The 19364-nt window shown below is 43.6% G+C and overlaps 1 protein-coding gene across 9 annotated transcripts in view; it reads left to right on the top strand.

The window, feature by feature from the left end:
- Nucleotides 1-19364, top strand: part of ACOT11 (acyl-CoA thioesterase 11) — a 749239-nt gene that overhangs the window by 238498 nt on the left and 491377 nt on the right. For 4 of the 9 annotated variants that reach the window (XM_085602549.1, XM_085602545.1, XM_085602558.1 and 1 more), the window contains exon 2: nucleotides 16021-16204. The exons of the other annotated variants lie outside the window; for them this stretch is intronic. The gene's annotated coding sequence lies outside the window, so the exon portion shown is untranslated. The remainder of the gene's footprint in view (nucleotides 1-16020; nucleotides 16205-19364) is intronic. 9 annotated transcript variants of the gene reach the window in all.

The following is a 19364-nucleotide window of genomic DNA, read 5'->3' as shown; positions in this document are numbered from 1 at the left end:
CCCCAAAAACATGCTACAGAATAGCAGACCCACCAGCAAGTCCCCATTAATGTTGCACATATATTCAAGTGATTGTGCAGCATATATATGCTTTACTCATTAGTGGCAGCTAATTCATTTATTAACACAAAGTGTCTGCTCAGTTTCACCCTATGAAATCCGTTAAACTAAAATCCCTTTTTGATTATGTTGGTGGTCTGGCTTCATTCCTTGCCGTCAGTGCCATTGCATTATGTGATGGATGTGCAGGAAAAATCTTGGCTCTGGTACAAATCGCATCAACATTCTAATGGCCCTAGGGGACCAGTAATGTTATGCTACTGTGCAAGTTTAGATAGTATAAATAAATGTTTGTGCTGAACATCACAATTTGTGTTTATTTCCCTTTCTTGATCATATAGCTACTCCTGCTGATGGAGCCGGCCAATGATTCTGGTGAGAGATAGCCACTAGGCTGCGGTGCCAAAGGTTGGACACCATAGCGATGGAATACTGATGGCTGATGGTCCTGGAGGAGGAGGAGGCACGGACCTCTACTTCTTTGGGCTTCCAGCTAGGTCCACCACCAAACCAGCAACACTACAGCTGCCACTTGCAGCCATGGTCCACAACTTCCACCCGGTACCAGAACACTAGGAGCCCTCCCTCCTCATCATCATTCACCCGCCTCCTCCACCACATCCTCCGTGATATGGTGCTCATTAGGCGCAGCCTATCAAACCTGGCCTAGGAGATGGTCAATCTCTGAAAGGACCTGGATGCTATCAAATACCTATTTTATTGAACTTTTTTGTGGAAGGGGATGCTGTGGGTGGTGAAGGTGGGTTGGTGATTTGGGGAAAGGTGCATTTTGGGGGTTTGCTTGGGGAGCAGTGGACCTGTTCTGTGTGTAGAGGTTGAGAAGGGGATATTGAGAAAGGGGTATTTTGAGGTTTTGCTTGGGGAGGGGGGGTGGGCCTGTAGTTGGTGGGAAGGGGAGTTAGAGAAAGGGGAATATTTGGCATTTTGCTTGGGGAGAGGGGGTGGGACTGTTGTGGGTTGAGAGGATGGGAAGGAAATGTTGGAAATTTGGGGGGTTTGCAGGGAGGGTGATGGGCTTCTCATATTAAAAAAATAAAGAGGACTTTATCTTCTTTAGTATCTATTTTTACATTGCTAGTTAGTGTAGCATTGTGCTTTATGAAAGCAAAAAGCTGTTATCTGAAATTGTCACACATTATTCTGTACATCCACTCCCCCTTCCCCAAGCTTTTCCTACCTGAAGTCCCATGCCATGTATTTATTCTTCAGTAGATTAAACGTATCTTTTACTGCAGTTAGGTATACCCCACTGCCAAAGTGGGAAGGGAAAACTGACTATTGTATATATGTTTTAAATTATTGTTTGATGTGGTTTTGAAGCACCCAGTCACCTATCAGTGATACTTGTGTACTAGCTTTTAGTGCCCTTGACCTACCCTCCTAACTATTGACCACTATTGGTACCAAAACCATACTCAAAAATCCCAATAGCTACTTCCCGAGAACAACTTCTAAGTTCTTTACTAGTATTTTACCTGAATAGATTAAGCAATGTCTGCTACCTCTCTCAATTTTCATAAACCTTATTGCAGAGCTTCCCTACGAGCCTTCTTAATGCTGGTGGTAGTGCTAACAGAGAAGATATCACAAAATGAGGTTCCCATCTATTCAAAATGATGCTTGTGAGGTGAACTCCAACTGTAGGATTGTTCAGGAGGATTATACATCACAGCCATCTAGATTGAAAGAATATGCAGAGTTAGTGGATAATCCAAGACTGAGGCCACTGTGACTAAAAAGTCATACAAACAACAAGTAGCAAGCAATCTGGGGAGCTCATATTTAATGTATTAAAAAAATGAAAACGAAACTTATAGAAACTTCAAGTGAGGACCCAGGACAAGGTTACTCCATGTTGCATACATCTTGTAGGCAGCACAAGGCCTGATACACAATGGTAAAGTTACACTTTTGGTGTTTTTTTACTTTTGCAGTGTAAGCTTATGTTTAGTAGTTTTTCCATCACTAACTTTACGGGTAGTACATTTGCAAGTAGTAAGTTAACTCTTATTATTTTTAAACGAGTTAATACTAGTTAGTTACTACTAGTTATCATTACAATTATTATAGAATATTTATAAAGTGCACAGCTAGCTACATAGGGGCATCCCAAGTGAGAGGCCTTCAACGATTTACTCTGCTTGCTGAAAAGGTGAGTTTTCAACTGTTTCTTAAAGCTGAGTAAATTTTGGTCTGACCTTAAGTGAATGGGGAGAGTATTCCAGAGTTTTGAGAAGTGAAGCCGGTAGGATCTACCCCCCTCCTCTTGCTCGCCTAACTATGGGCACGGTTAGCTGATAGAGATTATTTGATCTCAGATCTCTGGAAGTAATGTAGGGCATAACAAGATGTTGAAGGACACGTGGCTCCTGACAATACTTTACCCTGTAAGCAGTACAGAGAGCCTTAAATTTGACTCTTTCATTTACTGGTAGCCAATAAAGTTGCACTGGGGCTCCTCATGCCAGAAACCGGTCCTAGGAAGCTTGTTTCCGGTCCAGGGAAGACATGGCTTGGCAGTTCGGGCTGGACTGTTCCCATGAGGCACAGGGTCAGACTGATTTGCATATGGCCATGTCTGAACTGGGGTGGCAGAGTGGGCTAAAGAACGGTGATGGATTAAACCCAGATCAGTTGACTGGGGGTGAGTGCTTGCATTGTTCAACACTCCGTCCATCATTTCCTTTGGTTTTTGCTCCTCATCCCAGTCTCTGGCAAAGAATTGGGTGGGAAACCGTGTCAAAAGCTGCGCTCAGAACAAAATGAGCACAGCGGTACCACCCTGGTCCAGAGTTTTCCTTAGGTCCTTCATTGCCAGTAAAGAGCTATCTCATTACTGCAGACAGATCGAAAACTGGTTTGCGTCTGGTGGCATTCAAGAAGTGAGATATGGTGCCATTAATCAATTTTTCCCAAATGTTGCCAACTCCAAGCAGAAGCAAGATTGCCCTATAATGTTCTGCCTTATATGGCTCAGCTCTGTTTTTTTTTAGTAAAGGGCGGATAATCGAGTGTTCTCACAGATTAGAAACCTGCCCGCTCTCTAGGGATAGGTTATAAATAAATGTTAAGGCCTCTATGACTGTCTCTCCCCCTTCCTGCATGATTTCTAAAGGGGCGGGTCCAGAGACAAGCCTGACTTAATCGTAGTTGCAATTTCCATAATTACTTTGTGATTGGAATTCGGAAAGGCAGAAAGTTCCACCTCCAGTTTCCTACTCATGGTGTAGTTAATCTTATTTTGTACATTATCCATGATGTATGTGCTTGCTGACCCTGCCAAGGAGTTGCAGATTAGTCTGACTGTCTCTAAAAATGTATTGGCTAGCATTTAGCATTGTTCCTTAGAGGGGAAGGTATCTGCCTCTACAGTATTAAGTTTGATGAAGGCATTAACGATGGAAAAGATTTCCTTGGCCGGGAGTGTGGATTGACTGATCTTATCGGCGAAATCTTTCAACTTGGCCCTCTGGATTGCCAATTTATCTCTTGCCTATTTCTGCACTTCTCTTGCCTCTTTCTGCATTTCTGTTGCTTCTTTCTGCACTTCCCTTGCCTCTTTCTTCACCCCCTGCCTCTTTCTGTACCTCTGTTGCTTCTTTCTGCACCTCTCTTGCTTCTTTCTGCACCCCTCTTGCTTCTTTCTGCAACCCTCTTCCCTCTTTCTGTACCTCTCTTGACTCTCTCTGAACTTCTCTTGCCTCTTTCTGCAGTTCTCTTGCCTCTTTCTGCACCTCTCTTGCTTTTTTGTGCACCCCTCTTCAATCTTTATGCACCTCTCTTGCCTCTTTCTGCACCTCCCTTGCCTGTTTCTAAACCTCTTGTGCCTCTTTCTGCAGTTCTCTTGCCTCTTTCTGCACCTCTGTTGCTTCTTTCTGCACTTCTCTTACCTCTTTCTGCACCCCCTTTGCCTCTTTCTGCACTCCTCTTTCCTCTTTCTGCACCCCCTTCCCTCTTTCTTCACCCCTCTTCCCTCTTTCTTCACCTCTCTTGCCTCTTTCTGCACCTCTATTGCGTCTTTCTGCACTTCTCTTGCCTCTTTCTGTAACTCTGTTGCTTCTTTCTGCACTTCTTTTGCCTCTTTCTCTACCTTTCTTCTTCTTTCTGCACATCTCTTGCTTTTTCTGCACCTCTCTTGCCTCTTTTTGCACCTCATGTGCTTCTGTCTGCACTTCTCTTGCTTATTTCTGTACCTCTCTTGCCTCTTTCTTTACCTTCTTACCTCTTTCTGCACCTCTCTTGCCACTTTCTGCACCTCTCTTGCCTGTTTCTGCAAATCTCTTGCCTCTTTCTGCACGTCTCTTGCCTCTTTCTGTAGTACTCTTGCCTCTTTCTGTTGTTCTCTTGCATTTTTCTACACCCCTTTTGCCTCTTTTTGTACCTCTCTTGCTTCTTTCTGCCACCCCTCTTGTCTCTTTGTGCACCCCTCTTCAATCTTTCGGCACCTCTCTTGCCTCTTTCTGCACCCCTGTTCCCTCTTTCTGCATCTCTCTTGCCTCTTTCTGTAGTTCTCTTTCTTCTTTCTGCACCTCAGTTGCTTCTTTCTGTACTTTTCTTGCCTCTTTCTGCTCCTCTGTTGGTTCTCTCTGCACTTCTCTTTCTTCTTTCTGCACCCCTCTTGCCTCTTTCTGCATCGCTCTTTCCTATTTCTGCACCCCTCTTCCTCTTTCTGTACCTCTCTTCCCTCTTTCTGTACCTCTCTTGCCTCTTTTTGCACTTCTCTTGACTCTTTATGCACCTTGGTTCTTTCTGCATCGTGCTTGCTTCTTTCTGTACCCCTGTTGCCTCTTTCTACACCTCTGTTGCTTCTTTTTGCACTTCAGTTGCATCTTTCTGTACCTCTCTTGCTTTTTCTGCACCCTCTTCCCTCTGTCTGCACACCTCTTCCCTCTTTATGCACATCTGTTGCCTGTTTCTGCAACTCTCTTACCTCTTTCGGCATTTCTGTTGCTTCTTTCTGCACTTCTCTTCCTTCTTTCTGTACCACTCTAGCATGTTTCTGCAACTCTCTTGCCTTCTTCTGCACTTCCATTGCCTCTTTCTTCACCCCTCTGTTGCTTCTTTCTGCACTTATCTTGCTTCTTTCTGTACCTCTCTTGCTTCTTTCTGCACCTCTCTTGCTTATTTCTGAAACCCTCTTCCTTCTTTCTGCACCTCTCTAGACTCTTTCTGCACTTCTCTTGCCGCTTTCTGCTGTACTCTTGCCTCTTTCTGCACTTCTCTTGCCTCTTTCTGCACCCCTTTTGCCTCTTTCTGCACCTCTCTTCTTCTTTGTGCACCCCTCTTCAATCCTTCTGCACCTCTTTTGCCTCTTTCTGTACCTCTCTTGCCTTTTCTGTACCTCACTTGCTTCTTTCTGCAGTTCTCTTGCTTCTTTCTGTCCCTGTCTTGCTTCTTTCTGTACCTCAGTTGTTTCGCTCTGTACCTCTTTAGTATCTTTCTGCACCTCTCTTGCTTCTTTCTGCTTCCCGCTTGCTCTTTCCCCACCCCTCTTCCCTCTTTCTGCACCTCTCTTGCATCTTTCTGGACTTCTCTTGCATCTTACTCCACCTCTGTTACTTCTTTCTACACTTCTCTTGCTTCTTTCTGCACCCTTCTTGCCTCTTTCTGCACTTCTGTTGCTTCTTTCTGCACTTCTATTTCTTCTTTCTGCACCTCTCTTGCTTCTTTCTGCACCCCTTTCCCTCTTTCTGTACCCCTCTTGCCTCTTTCTGCACCTCTCTTGCCTCTTTCTGCAACCCTCTTGCCTCTTTCTGTACCTCTGTTGCCTTTCTGCACCTCTCTTGCTTCTTTCTGCTTCCCTCTTGCTCTTTCCCCACCCCTCTTCCCTCTTTTTGCACCTCTCTTGCTTCTTTCTGGACTTCACTTGCATCTTACTGCACCTCTGTTACTTCTTTCTACACCTCTCTTGCATCTTTCTGCACCCCTCTTGCCTCTTTCTGCACCTCTGTTGCGTCTTTTTGCACTTCACTTTCTTCTTTCTGATCCTCTCTTGCTTCTTTCTTCACCTCTCTAACCTCTTTCTGCAACCCTCTTGCCTCTTTCTGCACCTCTGTTGTAGTGTAGTTCCTATATCCCTGATAGGCTCTGTGCATTGGAATAACATACACTATAGATTTGACATAGGACTAAGGTCAGTATGTCTCTATTGAGTATATTAAACTTATTACTTGTGTGTGCCAGCTAACTCCGAGGTCACTAGAAACTTCTCAAATATACAAGAAGGGATTAGTCTCTGACAACCGCATAAACATGACAACTTTGTTTCCTTTTAGAATCGGAACAGTCTCAGAATCGTGGAAACAATAGATAACAGTTTCACTCAGTCAATCGTGCATGCTTCGTTTCTACAGAGTTGTACAGAAATAAAGAGACTGGCGTTTCAATAAAAGGGTTTATTGAACAGTCTTATTTCTCATGCAAGAGATATGAATTGCTACAATCGTAAGACAGGCTGCGAAGTAAAATATGTATGAGGTTAGCAGTAAGATAAAATAATACTGCAATAGCATGGTTTGTAGCTATGACATATATTAATCAAAATACATACATAAATAAGATAAGCTAAAATGTGATCCTCATCTGATGCTTCTAAAATTTTCTACCCCAGTATACCTAACCTACGTGCAGTACGAGGTTTGAAGTAGGTGCCATTTCTAAAGTATAGCTAGCTATATTTTAGTTTAGCCAAGAGTTGCCAAAAGTCTCTCTAAGTTCTAGTCAGCTCCATACCTTAGAATGAGAGAGGTTGGAATCTCTTTTCTGGACTCGATAGTCTAAGGATGGCAGCGTCAGGTCAGTGCATCAGGCTGGAACTCGATCTCCTTCCGAACTGGCCGTGGCGAACCACGTAGTCTGGGTTGGATCGAATCCTCCGGGAACCGCAATTTGCCAGGGCAAGTGCTGGTATATTTATACCTTGAAGGTGTCTAGGAATGCCAGTATTGACGTAAAAGTCGGACAGAGGAACGTCATGAATGAACCCCTAAGGAATAGATGTTCATGCATACTTAATGAGTTCTTGGAGAAATCAATATTCAAGCTGAGGGAAATTCCTAAAGGCTTAAGGGTCTGGTTTTCCCAAGAATTCGTTGTGACGTGGATGGACGGATGTAGGTGGCCATGCCTGTATTTGGTTTGTACGGACAATGTCTAAATAAGGGCCGGATTTCTATGTCCAAATAAGGGCAATGTGAATTGTACCTATATAAGGGCATAGATCGGGAAACCTGTATACGGAATCTAAATCTGCACACAACACTGTTGCTTCTTTCTGCACCTATCTTGCCTCTTTCTGCACCCCTCTTCCCTCTTTATGCACCTGTCTTGCCTCTTTCTGAACCTCGCTGGCTTCTTTCTGCACTTCTCTTGCCTCTTCAGTGATGTCATCAATTATGTCACTGACCATGTCATGAGTGATGTAATATGTGATGTCATCAGCAGTGCATTGCACGGTCGCAAGTTATAGTAAGCTCAACTTAACTATAACCGGTGAACCTTCTGGTTTTGAGCAAGTGAAATGTCACCATTACTATAACGTCCATGTAACCTTTGTTTTTTTTCGATAGATAGATAGATAGATAGACAGATAGATATATTTATAGTTATTTTTATATATAAATGTATGTTTTCCACAAATGTTCACTGTATCTCTTGGCCTCGCTCTATGGTGGTTTGTGATACAGGTGTATGCCCAATATATGTAAAACAGCACATCCATAAACCTTCAAAGTGATGCAATTTCCTTTATTGGCAACAAAAACTACTCCCTACGCGTTTTGAAGTTCTCCTTCTTCATGGGTCGAGAAGCAGTAGTGCAGTGACAAAGAAAATGGACTAATAGATTAAAGTACAATGAATACTGATCTGAAAACAGGCCCCATCTGTTCATGTCACAACACAATTGTTATTCCAGATTTATGCAGCTCTCAGCTTGTGCATATGCCATATATTACAGGAAGGGAACAGCAGTGAATGTCAAATATTTTGATCTGTTTGCCTGCATTCATCAATGTGGGCAGGGAAACAGATCAGAGGTCTGCTCCCAGCAGGCGGGAGCATTTTTAAAGCTCCTACCGACCGGGAGCAGACTTTGTGTTTGCTCTCACATGAAGGAAGGTTTTAAATGCTCTCACCAGGTGGGAGCAGCCACAGGTTTGAAACCAATGTGTCCAGGGGATTTTCTCCCCAGGACACAGTATGTGAGAGGGCCCTGGGGATAGGCTACCCGGGGCCATTAATGGCTCGAGGAGGGGGCTGCATGGCCCCCTCCAATTTAATTAGTATAGCAGCCCCAGGGGATGGGGTCCCTGAGGCCTTTAGTGCCTGGGGAGGGGGCTACGCATCCCTCTGCCCTAAATAATTTGGGGCTGTGGCAGAAAGTGGCTCAAGGAGGGGGCTGTATGCCCCCTTCCCTTACAACACAATTAAGGCCCGGGAGATGGGATCTAAGGGCCAAAAATAGCCTGGAAAAGGTGGCCGTGTGCCCCCCTAAAAAATACTCGGGAATGGGGTCCCCGGGGTCAAACTCAACTTGATGAGGGGGGCCATGTGCGGCCCCTTCCACAAAAAATTATGAAAAGCGTTGTCTCCCCAGGCCCAACCTAGCGGGTTTCAAAAAGAAGTGCAGGAGACTGTGTTTCTTTTTTAGTTTTTGCTGAGTATTTCAGGATCTTTTGCGAATTAACTGCAATTGTTTTTCTTTATAAAGCGTTTTTTTTTACCTTTTTTTTAGGATGTGGTTCTGAGTGCCGAGTCCATCACTTCCTGGTTGAGGTGGTGCCAGCCAATCAGATCTCACTTTGAGATCTGTCGGCTCCACAGATTCTCTGTGATGTGAAATATACAATTTAAATTTCTCCAAAACTACTGAACGGATTCACACCAAAATACAAAAAGCCCTCTTTCTGGACCGAGATGTAGCTTTCTATCAAATTTGATGTAAATCCGTTTAGCAGTTTGAGCTGTAGCAGTGTCTAATGTTCCTATAGAAAATGAATAGGGAAAATGAATTTTGGAACCCCCCTGTTTCTCACCCATCGCTTGATGGATCACCCTGACACTTTCCATATGAAAACTAGTCAAAATGAAGCACTTTTTAGGAAGGTATCAGGGGGATAAGTCAAACGTATTAGCGACACAATAAATGCATTTTCTATGGGTACACAATCCTAACTATAACTACCCAGTGGTGACCGCCGTTGCTTATTATATATCATATATATATTCTTTTCTAAGTCATTCACCGACATATATGCAAGTTCTGTTGTGGGCTACTTAGTGAGGGAAGCAGAGTTTGTCCTCGAACACAGGAGGTTCGCCCAGATGTTAAACAGCTAACACGCTTGAGTCTGATCAAGTGCCCTCCTCTTCTTCCTGTACTGTTTCAAGAACAGTGTAATCTTGTGGTATGAAGTATTTGTTCATTTTTGTGCATTTTAATCGTGGTCAATCTCTCACATTTTGAGGTGAGAGACTGGTCCTTCAGATTGTGACAACTGCACTAGCTACACTGAACACATGCTGAGAAGACACACTGGCTACCAGACAAGCCAGATACTTTATTGTCAGCATGCTGAGTTCTGGCCATTGTTGCATCTTAAGCTAAACAAAAGTGGACAAACCCACTATGTAGGTATGGTACAATCACTAGTATGGTTAGTACATGGACCCATTAGGTTTGTTTAAAAGACCCCTCACACACCAACCTGGTTGGTGTCATGCTTCATCATTGGGGTCCCAACTGGGTGGCCAAATGCCCCCGGTTGTACTACGACGCCTGATTACAGCGGAGCTAGTGTGGTGGGAATGTGTGATGTAACGTGAATTATGCTTAAAAATATCTATGAGACTCCTTGCCGGTAAACTTTATTATTAGTGGCGGCTCAGGATATGGTTAAAAAATGTGTAGTGCAACTAGATGGGAAATAATTATCCTTAGTTGTCTATGTGAGTGGTCTACATGTTTCAGCCAGCAAAGGTATATGTTAGGGGCTTTCTTCAGGACCAGATAGTGAGACTGGTGAGTGGCAAAGTGGAAAGTGGCATGTGAAAAAAAGTGAAGTGCCTACACACGCGCTAAGGTGTGTGGTCTTGGTGTCGACATACGTACGGACACTTGAAAAAACCTGTGGGTGAAGAAAAGACAACACAAAACAAATATATACATCTTACTTTAACCCCTTCAGTGCCCATGACGAGATAGTCTCGTCATGGAGCGCGGTTGCGCTGTGCCCATGACGAGACTATCTCGTCATGAACCCCGCCCGCTAATGAAACGCCCGGCACATGGCGTGGAAAGGGCGGGGCACTGAAGAGGTTAAGCAACATAAAATGCAATCTTACGTAGGTGCTATATTCATAGTCAGAATGACGAACACTGTGATTGTACACTACGCCTTGACAAGGTGGGGCATGCTGCATGCGGAAAGTGACTTGCAGCCTATAATGATCGCCCCTGTCTTATCGTGGATATAAAGCTAAAGAGCCTAATGTGAGATCCAGTTGATTATATGGCTCAGTGTAATGAGCAAACGTAGTTTGTCACAAGTCATCACACTACAAGCTAGAGCGAGCCGGCTGAGGCCACCGTGGCCGGTGGTCGTGTGGCGCGCTGTGTGGGTTTTAGCCACATTTGTGGGTGTGCCATGTGTTAGCATTAAACAATACATGCACACGTGGATTTGAGCATAAGTGGTTATGCGGCGTGCTGTGAAGTTAACAAAGATTAAAAACAGTAGGGGGTGGTTTTGCTAGCAACGCAGTGTTGGAGAGCATATTTACACTATGTAAAGGCTTTGGGCAGCTGATCGAGGCTCGGAAGGGGTCTCATCCGATGTCACAATCTAGAAAGAAATGGAGTTAAAGGCATAGTGAGCACAGAAGTCCATGTGTGCTCTTGGGTCCTGGGTGGGTGGGGGCAGCGCAACCTTACTTGGTCTCGGCGTGAAACCATCTGTAAACCTGCTGTGGTCTCCCGTAGCCCCGGCTGGTGTAGAGCACTGGGAAAACTCTGCTTATATGCCGCTAAGCTCTTTCAATTACATGCCAGTATACTCGTGGAGCTGCAGGGAGGAGTGGTGCATGCGTGCGCATACGCCGTGCCGTGTCCGGAAGCAGAATGGGCTGGTAGATACTGCGTATGCGTGCGCATGCGCGATTGGGCTTTTGCATTATGAGGAAGAAATCGGCCATGATGGAATGGTCCGATATTGGTGGTCCGCATGCACTAAGGATGCGCCCGAAGGAATATACGTGCACTAATTTGAGTGCGCAGTGGTCCCAAGATGAAGATGGGTAACTCAGCCCTGTGCAAGGATAAAATAGCTGGCAACAGGGCCTAGTGCAAGGTTGAGATCTCTGACATAAGGCCTTGTACATGAGGCATCAAAGCACACTAGGTGTATGTGTGTGTCCCGGTACCGGGATATGTGCAACCGGAGTCCTGGGGTGTCACTGGATGTGTTAAAGTACTGTGGATGGAAGTGCCACTTTGAGGGGGAGAGGACCCTGACTAGGGTGTGTGCACTATACTTTGGAGAGTACACGTGGCAGTGGAAGCTGCCTAGTCACTGCTCGTGGTAGGGGCCCAGCCGGAGTGATGGTCTCAGTGGGGGCTCAAGTCAAGGTTTGCGCTTAAAGGGTAGACCATGAGGGGGTAGAGTATTTCAAGGATTTTTTAGTTTCCCCTGAGGCTTTTCCAAGGGATGTTATCGTTGAGGCCTGTTTTATGACTGGACAGGTGGTAGATCCATCTTTGCTCCTTTTCCAGGAGGCGGCTCTGAATGTTTGGTAGGTTGGGGTCCAATGCTTCAATGATGACCCAACGCATGTCTTTAGTTGTGTGGCCTACTTCGAGGAAGTGGTTCGTCATGCGGGTGGTGTTTTTCTCACACCTTATGGTGCTGCGATGTTCGCAGATTCTTGTTGTTATCTTGCGGTTGGTCATGCCAATATAGGTGAGGTTGCAGGGACATCTGATGTGGTAAATCACATGTTCAATATTGCAATTCGTGTGTTGTCTCAATTGTCATGTCTTTCCTGGTTCCAGACTGAGGCTTTTGGTGGTTTCGGTGATGTGGCACACGCTACAGTTGCCACAGGGAAAATGGCCCACAACGCCTGGGGGCCTCCAGGCATTCAGGATAGTGTTGGATGGCCTCTCATGTGGTGTTGGTCGGGTGGAGACTATGGCATCTTTAATGGATCTTGCTCTCTTGTTGGAGAGGAGAGGGGGTTCCCAGTCAAGGTTGCCTGTCTTCAGTATTTTCCAGTTTTTACGGATGATTTGTGAGACTTTGTGAGAGACGGCATTGTATGTTGTCTCACACGTGTGTGGCGCCAGTGTGGCTTCCCATACCAATAGACCAATGGGTTCTTCTGGATGACCTCTTTTGGTCATCCAGATAGTCTTGGACCATCCTCTGAATGGCCATTGGTGCAGCCTCTTGCTTGACCTCGGTTGTTTTCGCCTTTGCACTTGACGTAAACCCTGCCACTTGAAACCAAGCCATTGCAGAGGTTAGGTCGGATTCTTCTGTGGCTGGTGTTGATAGTGTTGGCTGTGAGACAACAGTACTGCCCTCTCAGGGACCTTGGATGCTGCATTACAGAACTTCTGCCCGGCACTCTAAATTCCAGCCGTTCTTCCTCGGGGTCTCTCGTTTGAATGACAGTCCAAGTATTGTAAAGTGAAACAGCTCCTTCTGAAAAAGGAATAGAAGTGTCCAGTTTTTTTTCTGTACCGTGGATGAAGTATTGTGGGATGTATGTACTCTTTGAAGGACACATTCTCAATTTGCAGCCACTTCTTCAACTGGTCCTGTTGCAGATGCAACAATGGGATTGCTTGGCTCATTGTACTATCCTCCTTGATGACTTCCTGTGTGAAAACTTCAAAAGGAAGTAGCATTTGTGTCAGGTTCTTCACTAGCCCCCATATGTTTACCCCCATTGTCATGCTTTTCCCAGTTGCATCTCCTCCTCTTTGAAGGATAGTCAGTGATCCCTCTGTACTGCACAGACATTGCAGCATGTAGTAGGTTGCATTCTGTGTTGGCACCTCCTGCATGAGGGCCTTAACCGGTACTCTATTAGCTCACTGAATAATCCTCAACTGCTTCTGGGCTTTAAAAGAATTATTAAAATTAGTGCAGATTCTTCTGCAGGTGGCCAGTATGTTGCTGACATCTAGCAACGTCCCTGTTGCTGACTGTGTCTTTTTTTTAGAAAGCCCTGCACAATCAGGTTGATGCAATGTGCCAGACACATGACCCTCACATTTTCTACCAGTGCTGACTCTGCCCCCAGGGCCTCCACACACCCAGAGCACTGGATTCATCACGTTTTCGCAGCGCCACTACCCCACCTAGTGGTTCTCCCCTGCCGCCCATCCAGAGACGTGCACTCTTGCACGTTTCGCTTTCACCACCTCCTCCCAGTTACCTATATCTCCAGACCAACAGAGAGGCACCACACTCACAACAAAAGCGGACAGCTTGATTTTTAGCCCGCCTTCCAGATTATGTGCATACAGGCCCTTACCAAGGCGGCCCCCAGCGCGGAATACTTTCCATCTCACTGCTCTGATCTACCAAGAATACTTACACATGCCCTGAAGAAGTTAATTTCATGAACGAAACGCGTTGGCTGTCAACCTCTTTTTGGAAAATAAAGAATTACTAAAGACTTACTAAGCATCAAGGCTCATTAACTAATTGACTACTACTGTCACAATCACGAGCAGTACACCACTCCACCAATCCCATGACCCTGAAATATCCACCATCTGCCATGCCTTTGACTGTGCTACTGCCATTGTCAAATTTTGTGACGGCCATTTACTTCAGTATTTCAGATTAACAAAATCCTACTGCTATACAAATATTTTCCCTTACTGCATTAAGGGCTCCAATGTGAGAAAAAAATTATCTGAAGGGCATTCACATGTTTTGGGGCATCATGTTACTACTGCATCTGGAAACTGTTGATGACTGTGAAGTACTGGATAAGCTTATGCAGTAGCAGGAACAACACAACTAAGAAATATATTTTCCAAAAGTGAAACTCCAAGGTGGCTCTTCATTTACTTTTTCTACTAATTTATTATGACCTGAATGTAATTTTAAATGGAATTTCTGTTCATACTAAGTACCCTGCAGTGAAGGCCTCTCGTGTTTTCTTCTTGATTGCCTGAAGTCAGGATGATTCTTTCAAGTGACCACAGTGCCATTCTGTATAGTAAGTACATACATGAAAGGTGTTAAGTGTTTCCTTCCGAGGGTCCCAGTTAGGATGAAAAAAGTCACAAAGGGTAGGAAAAAAACCTTGCCGACATTGATAGTCTTTGATTGTAGTTGTAGAGGTTGGAAAGCAAGGTACAAAATCACTCTGCATTCAGGGCTGAGAAATAGCCCAGCGTAAGGTCCTCCCGAAGTAAGAATCCCAAAGGACAGCTAAAATTTGGGAGAAAAAAGTACTCAATGGGCAATGAAAACTACAAAAGAAAAATGCAACGCTCCCTTCTCTAGTTGAAGCCTCATGATATCTGATTTTGGCTAGAAAGTATATTACAGGATAAAAGGTTAGATTTGGAAATTCCAGCAGCAAACACTGTAGAGGAGACCATCTTTCATAGGCATTGACATGAGTGTAGTTATTCCTACTTTTCCAGAAGAATTATGTTTTCCTGAAAAGCAGGTGAAGAAAGAAGAACCCCATGCTTGATTTTCCTCATAACTTGGCACTCTGTCAACTGCCTCCTACACTTCACAATACCTTTGGAACAACCCTTCAAGTGGCCATGAAGATGCCAAATCTGGCTAGAAGAGGGAGGAGAATTCACAGGCACAAGAATCAAGAATGCGCTACCGTCTCCTCACATGACCCATGGATGTAACAGTTCATTATAAATTACTTGACACTATTGAAGCATATTTTGCCAGTTCATTTGAGACTATGACCCTCATTTAGAGATAAAGTATGATCCTATGAAAACTCTTGTTTCCACAGGGATTGAAATTACGAGTTGTGCAATAATTATCACATTCTTTCTATTTACCCCTGGTCAAAACCTACTGAAATTTATCAGGCGAAAAGTCCTGAAAAAAAGGCAAAACATGTGAAAATCAGTGTGCTAAATGACAATTCTGCAAGTTATGCCGCATTTGCAAGTTAAAAAGTCAGACAGGGTGCATTTTTTACACTTGGTAAATACTAAGCCTGGACAGTGAACTCCGCTCTGTTCGTGGAGTTTGCGGAGTTTTCAACACTCCACAGAGCACACGGAGTTCCGAAAAACTCTGCTCCGCAATGTTTTTTGCTTGCTTGTGCTCGCCAACACTAAGTTGGTTAGCGCAAAGAAGGAAAATGCAATGCTAGATTAACTCCCAGCGAGATTTCTCAACACGAGCGGTCGCAGATGGTCGCGACCGCTCTCATTGAGAAACCATCCATTCGCCCCAAGGAAGCTGCCGCTTGAGTAGAAAATCTACTCGAGCGGCAGAAAGAAGCAGTGCCCTCTTGCGCTGCACATGGTGCCATTCGTGCTGATTTTCCAGCGCGGGACAAACACCTGGTGCAAAAAATCAACACAAACGGCGTGACCTATCGCACTCCACTGCTTGCGGGACTATTTACCACCTGTGAGTAGCACTTCGCCCTATTCAACCTAACATATAATAAGGGCCGTTGAGTTTTAAATGTTCCACTATACCCCAGTTTTAAAATAATGCCTCGTAGATGCTGAACACTTGAAGATTCTATTGTTCTTTCTCAAATAGTGAATGAGTTTATGTACACTGTTCTCATAATAGGGAACTTCAAAACCTAAAATTGATATCAACTAGCATACATTATATGCAATGTTTTCATATTAACATTTAAATCAAAGCTATATTAGGCATAATTATTAGAGGTGTGACCCACTTTTTTTCCTTTCAGTCAATGGATTTGAATTGAAAAATGACAAGCATGTCTGAGTGAAATACATCTAGCAATGTCCCTGAACACTACAGAATCAAGGCATCACGCAAGACGACCCTTCGTTCTCCTTATAAGCAGCAACAAATAGCTTTTCCTGTTCTTCATAAGGAAAGGATCATGGAAGGAGGACCTGAAAAAGCAGGTAGATACTTCCAAATCCATGACAGTGATAACCATATTAACGATCATTTGATAACAAATTTTAAGACTTTCACCATTTTCAGTAACGGCATAAGTAAAACACTTTACCTCCTAGAATCGGACATCCTTAATAACCAAATGTAGGTAAGAACTTGCATTTTACAAAACAAATTACAAAAATTGTTTAAATGTATGACCTACATAATAAATATACACATTCTTTCCTCACAGAGAAAACTGTACACCAATTTTTATTTTTTTAAATTATTTTTTTAATTATTTTTAATAATCTGCTAATCAAAAGCCACAGATCTTAAGTGAATACTAGCTATCTTGGTTAATACCAACTCACAGTAAGAGTATCAGCCTTTGAAAAACTCATCAGCTAGTTATAAAGCATCATAAACTGATGCTGCCAGGTCCGTGGAGTGTCGCTGTCTGACACCCTTGATGAAGGGCCCTCCATAGCGGCTAATAATGTGTTCTGGAAACAATAGGAATTGCATTTCGAAGTAGTCCTGTGACCATAAGTTGGTTCTTTGATGCTGTTTCGAGTAATCTGGTTCAAACAAGCAATAGTTGAACAGACTAGAGGAGTTTTGTTGTTTGCCCATAATTAAAAAAAATAATAATTTAATGCGCCTCTTCTTCCCACTTGTGGTCAGAGTTGCCACCTCTAGAAACGTAGTGATGACATGCAATGGTTGTAGTTTCTAGAAGTTATGACACAGCATGTCATTAAACCAGTATATCGAATTGCATTGGACGTCAGCACAATTAAAGTAGAAATTGACATAAGTTGGAGACAATTTTTGAAATCATGGGAAAAATTGAAAACACTATAGCTGTAAATAACTATGAAACATAATTCTTGAGGATGCATTGATATTGGACAGCAAATGTGCTACTCTAAGTGGGCTGCCCTGATGAAGGGGGCACATAACCAAATGGAGTCACCAAACATTAACTTTCAGGCTAAAAGGGGCATATGACTATTGGTAGACTTGTCAGCTTTGGGGAAGTCTTCCACCAAATCTCTTGCCTTCACCCGTCCTGTTTTGCTGAATTCGTTTTTGTTGGCCTTAGGATTGTGTAATTTACCACTGCTAACCGAGGCTAAAGTGTGTGTGCTCACTCCCTAAAACTTGGTAGAATTGGCTTAAATTGGCTGAATGGCATATTTAATTTACTTAGAAGTCCCCATAGTAAAATGGTATACCGTTTACCCAGGGCCAATAAATGAAATGCTATCAGTGGGCCTTCAGCCCTTATTGTGCTACCTACTTAAGTGGCCCTTTAAACAATCTCAGTCCCACCTCGCCGCCAAGACCTGGAACACCCTCCCACTGAACCTACGACAGACCCAAGACCTGCTGACCTTCAGGAGGCTACTCAAGACCTGGCTCTTCGATCAGTAGCGCCCCCCAGCGCCTTGAGACCCTCACGGGTATATAATGCGCTCTACAAATGTTGTTGATTGATTGAGTCCCGATACAAACACAAAAGAAATGTGCAGTGTGGCCTTTGGACAACTGCATTGGTTCTAGTTCAAGTAATGTCTGACAAAAGTGCTCCACCTCTTGCAGTTCCACTGCTCGGAAAACCCTAGTTATACACTAAACCTTATATTGTGGTGGGAACACTTAATATCTAGTGATAGTCTTTCCGTAACAATTCAGAACAGTTCAAAACATAATTTTCTTCTTCTGATCCATATATGAGGAGGGAGACAAAATTTGCTTTTTCAAAAAGAACATCTTTATTTATTTATTTTCAATCCTGTGCACTTTTAGGCAGCCAAGCACAGGTTTCGCCCTGTCAAGTACTTCATCAGGGCTGTAAATTAAAAAAATACATACAAACATTTTCACAAAGATATTTAAAAAAAATACGATATGCCTTGAGTGATTCCACAATGTTTTTATCTTTATACATTATTTAAACACCATAGTAATACATACATTTATATAAGACTCACTAAAGCTTCCCCACACCCGTTAACCACATAATCACATCATATACATTGCCTCCATGCATATTGCTTTTCTACTGTACCCAACATAATCAAATCCCTCTATCAGGAATGTTCCTCACAAATATATTTACTCAAGACATTAATGTTCATTATTTGCACCTACTGCATAAGACCAAGCATTTAATATTTCCTGAACATATCCAAAACTTATTGAAACTAAAAAACGATTTCTTAATTTCAGCTTTATTTATATTCAAATCTTTAGTCACTGTACTTGTAACTAATAAGCTAATAATGCCCCATACTACCTATTCATGGTGTGAAGCGAATAAACATGTTAACTCAAACTACACACTTTGCACTTGGGCATGTAGTGATCCGGAATAGGCTAGTTCTTGTATATTTAAAAGCGATCAGTCACTCTCTAGTGTGATCTAAAGAAAAAAAATAAGAAAACATCAATATATAAAATAATTTATACCCTAGTTTTTAAGTTTCATCTACACAGCGCTTGTGCTGTGCTTGTGAAATCTATTGGTTTCAATATATATCTTAAAAGGGACTATCTTCCCTTCTTATTGGTCTGTGTGCTTGACAATTTTCTTTTCCTCCTTTCTATTGGTTGTAAGTGTTCTTTTCCTGTGTTCTTCTCTTGTCACTGGCTCTGTAGCCCAAGTACTCAGTCTTATCTGCAGCTTGTCGCTTTGATAGGTGGAACTTCTTTAATTTGCTTTGCTGCACAGGGGGGTTGGAACTTCTTTTTATTAGATCTGGCTGTACGCATTACAGCGTGTTTTTAAATGTAATCTTGTCCTGTTAGAACCGTTGCTGTCAGCTGTATGTTTTCTTTTTTTAGTTGTGGTTCTCACATCTTTGAACTATTTGTCTCCTGTGTGGAGACTCAAACCCGGCTCCCCAGCTTAAAAAATTACTGCTCCAGCCCTTACGCCATATCCTTTACCCTTGTCCCCGAGTTCATGTGTTTAAACTCCTCTCAGCCAACAGTTTAATCGTATGCCATTTCTGCCTAAAGCGAATTACTGGCACTACGTCTCTCCCCCTCATTCCCCGCCCCCTCCTCCCCCCGCCCGGGGCCCCCACCACCCTCTAGTCCAGGGTTACTCATAATACGGCCCACGGGCCGCCAGCGGCCCGGCAAGCATTCCTCGGCGGCCCGCGGACCTTG

The sequence above is a fragment of the Triturus cristatus genome, chromosome 4_2 (genome assembly GCF_964204655.1).
Source record: "Triturus cristatus chromosome 4_2, aTriCri1.1, whole genome shotgun sequence".
Taxonomy (NCBI): domain Eukaryota; kingdom Metazoa; phylum Chordata; class Amphibia; order Caudata; family Salamandridae; genus Triturus; species Triturus cristatus.
Note: the sequence above shows the minus strand (reverse complement) of the source record. Positions and strands in the feature narration are given on the sequence as shown.